Raw genomic sequence first — 5,089 nt, 5'->3', positions numbered from 1 at the left:
AGGTATACTAGGCTCCTTGTACTAGGCAGAGAGGTGGTGCTTGCTAGAGAAGATAATAAAGGGTGGGATAGACCAGCCCTTCGCGCAGATGCCTTAGATAATGCTAGTCCACTCTTAGTTGCCCTGCTGCACTGCCTTTGGTCTCCCTTAACGCTTAGAGCCTGTAACAATAGCTCCTGTTAATATAACACCTATTATAAAGCTAGATTTATTAAAGTTGTAGGTGTCTTTATCTTGTATACTATACTTAGCTTTAGTATTCTCTACTAGCTAGAACTAGTCCCTAATTACCTTAGGATCCTTATATAGATCTCTCTTATAGTTGTACTTGCAATTAAATTTAACTTTAAGCTCTAGCTGACGTTTAACAAAGTTGGCAGCCTAGTTCTTGCTAACGTAGGGCTGGTGTGTAAAGTTATAAGACTTTGTTCTAATAATCTTTCTCTAGCATATTTCCTTCTTAGGTATAGTACTATGCTTACCTAAGCATTGTTATTGTAATCTCTAAGAAGAGAGGATTAGAATGGTGTGCTTACAAAGCCTATATCTCATCTTGTTCTTAAGATATGCTGTTCTCTATTTATAGTAACTAGAGATGTTCTAGACCCTCTGCTTACAAATAGAGTAGCCTACTCTGTAAGATGCTGACGTATATAATTACACATGCACCTACGTAATCTTGCTTGCATATACAGCAATACTAAGCATAGATTACAAAGTAGACCTACCTAAAGGAGTCTAGAATGTTCTGCTTAGAAATATAGACAGAGGAGAGGAAGCATAAATACCTCTAGCTCTCCCCCCTCTGTTTGCTCTTTACCTAGCCTAGGAATCTCTACCTAGTATCTAATATAATAACCTGTCTATTATATTACATAACCCTACCTTACCTCTATTAGGCTATACGCTTCCTATTTAGACAAAGCTAGTCTAGATTTGTCTAGGTCCTTCTAGACTAGGAAGAAAGTAGTCTAGTCCTTCCCCTACTTTCTTTACATGGTGGCGCTCAGCAAGTAGAGAATTGGCCATATCCTCTACATCAGCAAGCTGGGGCGAGTATCCTCGCTTGTCTAGCCTCAACACGTGCTGGACAATTACCTCCTCTTTGTTCTTTGTAAGATTTATAGTATTAGGTGTGTAGTCGCAGTGTGGGGTGGCTCTAGTAAGTTGGTCACTAAGCGTGCTTTGAGAGACGTTGTAGATTGCTGCAGCGCGTCGCTGAGAGAGCGTCGCGTCTTGTTGGATAGCCTGGAGAGCAAGCTGTATGTCTGCTTCATTAGAGAGCTTTTTTATGTTGCTGCGTTGATGCATTGTTAGTAGAGTGAAGTTTGGTGTGGTCTTGGCAAAAGTGACCGGTACACTTGGGTGACCGGCATGCTTGTGGAGTACGTTATAGCAAGCTGTACATCAGCTTTAGTATAGAGTGTAGGATCTTGTTGTGGTTAAGACATTACGCGCTGTTGTTGCGCCGGCGTTCTGGCAGCGAGAGTGCGGCGCTCGCTTGGGTGCGGCGCTCGCTTGTGAAACACGTTATACTAGACAATTATCTGCTCCTCTAGTATAGTAAGTTTCTAGCAATTAGCGTGTATGTCTAGTTAAAACGTAATATTGCAAAGGCAATTAGAGACCTACTAATAAGGTACGTTTAACGCTCTAGCAGCGCTGTAGATACTGCGAAATTAGCTAGCATAGAAGGCCTAGATAGTAAGGATAACTCTGCCTTCTTTAGTAGTAACGTAGATTATCACCGAGCTGGCCATATCACTAAACCAGCTATTTTCTCTTAGCACAACTAACACAAGTTACTACAACTATAACTACTTACTATTAAATAGTAACCTAGCATACTGTGTGCTTATATTAGATTTAGAAGATGTTTCTGCACCCTCCTAGCACGTTTGTGCGTTATGTCTAGTCTTGCTGTAGTTCCTACAGCGCTAAACAGTTCACTAAGCTCCTAGTTAACCACCTCTACCCTAAGTCTTCTTAGATAGCTGAGCTGCTACACACGCCTTAGCAGCTACCTGCGATGCTGCTGGGCCATACTTAAGTGTGCCACTATGCTGAATCTGCTTTCTCTTACGCAATTTTCTCTTAGTTATTACTACTAATTACTCTTTAAGCTCTCGCACGCAGGCCTTAATAAGGACGTTTTTATGCAGTATCTCTTTAGCCCCTTTTACAAGCTTTAAGAACCCCTCTTACACTATACTTAGTAATTATTAGAAGGAGTTACTTATAAGCTTAGATTAAGACCTAAACTTGTGTGTATTGCCTAGCGTCTTAGATTGCTATAGTGTTTTAGGTAGAGGTACTACTAGTAGGGTATTGTAACGACGCAGGCAAGAAGAGAGATATCTGGAATAGGTGTGAATCCGCTACGAGGCATATAGGAGTGCTGGGATGATAAGAACACCAGGATATATTCTCTACACCTATAGGTCTTGTACAAAAGGATATAGAAAAACTACTCTACAATGCTACAGTTCCTTGCTCCTTATATATAAGGGTTTGGTGGCAGTTTAGTGTGAGCTTATGCTATGCAACAAGGGCCATGGTCATAAGTCGCTAGAACTGTATCCTAGTGGTATCGGGTCACTGTTCGTAGAGCGTTGTTACAGGTATGCAGCCACACTTTAAGGCAATCTAACACTACCTATATATTAGTAGGAATAAGCCCTAATACCTTAAAGGCCTTTTAGTAGTTAACCTTTGTAAATATATTAAGGAACATATCCCTAAAGGCTAGTAGGAAGCCTTCCTTATTAATATAGAAGATGTGTTAGTGTGCTAAGTCTTAAATATATTAGGAGTACTTACGCTTTAATAGCAAGAAATAGACTATATTAAGTAGCTAGAGGATATATAATAAGTATAGTAGTATATAGATAGTAAGGATTTAGTTCTCTAGGTAATAGTCCTTAAACTCCTAGTTAAGATATCTCTTATAGCTGTCTAAGATAAGTAACCTATATACTCCTACCTAATATATCTTTATATACGTGTTAAAGTGCTTTAACTACTTAAGGCTAAGTATATTATTTATCTAACTATTCTTAGAGACTAAGAGCTTCTAATTGTAGGGTATATCTATCTCCTTATACTAGGCAGAGATATAGACGCGTCCTTTGTAGATAATAAAAGGCAGGGTTGCATACCTAGCAGCGCAGATGCTCTAGATAATGATAACCTACTCGCGATTGCCTGGCTAAACAAGCTCTAGCTAAGCACGTCTCTCTAAGCCTGTTACAACCTTTAAAGACAAAGCAATACCTATCTAGAACCTAGTTTTATTAAAGTTGTGTATATTATTGCTGCAAACACTATACTTAACTTAAGTATCCTCTACTAGCTTAAACTACATGCTAATTATCTTAGGATCTTCCTATAGTATCCTCTATCTATCCTTAGCTTAATTAAAGGCTATTTTAAGCTTATCTAAACGCGTTATAAGCCTGCTAGCCTATAGTTTACTAACAGGCTCTTCACTACGCACACTAAGTATCTTATTAGCTATATCTGCCACCTTATATAGCTAGGGCGCAAATCCTTACAAATTAAGGTTAAGTATATACTAGACAATTGTCTACTCCTCTAGTATAGTAAGTTTCTAGTAATTAGCGCGTATGTCTAGTTAAAACATAATATTGTAAAGGCAATTAGAGACCTGCTAATAAGGTACGTTCAACACTCTAGCAGCACTACAGATACTATAAAATTAGCTAGTATAGAAGGCCTAGATAGTAAGGATAACTCTACCTTCTCTAGTAGTACTCTAAAGTTGTTGTTGTTATGGCATGTTGTGTTAGGGTAAAAGGTGGTCGTGCTAAGAGAAAGTGGCTAGTTTAGTGATATGGCCGGCTTAGTGATAATCTACGTTATTCTAAAGTTGTTGTTATTAAGGTATATTATGTTAGGGTAAAAGGTAGTTGTGCTAAGAGAAAGTGGCTAGTTTAGTGATATGGCTGGCTTGGTGATAATCTACGTTACTAGTTAAGGAGCTAGAAGCAGAAACAAAAAAGCCTACCCTACCCATCCGCCAGCCTAGCCGCAACAGCGTTGCTTAGTTAACTCCAAACATTTTTGCAACTTGGCAGTATAACAAGTTATCTCTAGCTTCATGCAATTTTAAATATTCAATCGATTCTTGAATTAGATCCATGGTGGTGGAGTTGTGACGCGTTGAAGTTGTGGGTAAGCTAGTCCATATACTTTCCGCGCACATATAGTTCCCGCGCACCCCACCACGTCACTAGCACTCAGATTGGAGTCGTGATTTCTCAACAACAACGTTTATAATTGCCACTCTGTACACATAGACTGAAGCGTGAGTGCTGCTGCTGCTGCTGCTGCTTTTTGAGCTTCTTGTTCAGTTGAACGTGATGCCTGCTCAGCTTGTAATGCTGCTGCCCGATCAATAGCAGCCTTAATAGCTTCAACGTTGCTATAGCGCTCATTTGGGTTAACTTGAACACGTTTTCTTGAGCGGGTAACCCTAGTACTATCTAGTTGATATTTAAGTCGTTGATTCTCAGATTCAAGCCGAGCTGCGCGAGTGTTGGCTCTAGCAATAGCCTTGCCTGCCTTGCCAAGCATTAGGCGGGTGCTTCGTGAAAGAGATTCTGATAGAAGGAGTTGCTGCTGAGCCTTGTATAAGGCCTGTGAGCTCTGAGGCGTGGCAAAGACTGTATCTGATGCCTGAGGAGGTGGTGGAGGTGTAATAGGCCGGCCTGATACCTGAGATGAGTGTATTACGAGGCATGGGTTGTATGGGCATAGGCCAGCAGCCTTCCATCCGGCTCGTATGACTCTCTTAGATAGTCCTTCCTCTCTTGCTTTGTTATATGAGGTGACAAACCTCTCCTTCTTGATAGGTGCTGCGTCATCAAGTGCTGAGAGTGCTCGGATCTGACTACGGTAGTGGGTTTTGACGACAGAGAATGGAGCCAGATCCAGCGGCTGGAGGATGTGTGAGGCGTGAGGTGGGAGGTATAGAAGATAGATCTGATGCTGCCGGCAAGTCCACATAAAGTCAATAGGAGTGTGGGAGCCGTGGCCGTCCAATAGCAGTAGCCGCCACCCACCCTGT

This window comes from Didymella exigua (assembly GCF_010094145.1).
Source record: "Didymella exigua CBS 183.55 unplaced genomic scaffold M421scaffold_37, whole genome shotgun sequence".
NCBI lineage: Eukaryota > Fungi > Ascomycota > Dothideomycetes > Pleosporales > Didymellaceae > Didymella > Didymella exigua.
This window is presented reverse-complemented; position numbering follows the sequence as displayed.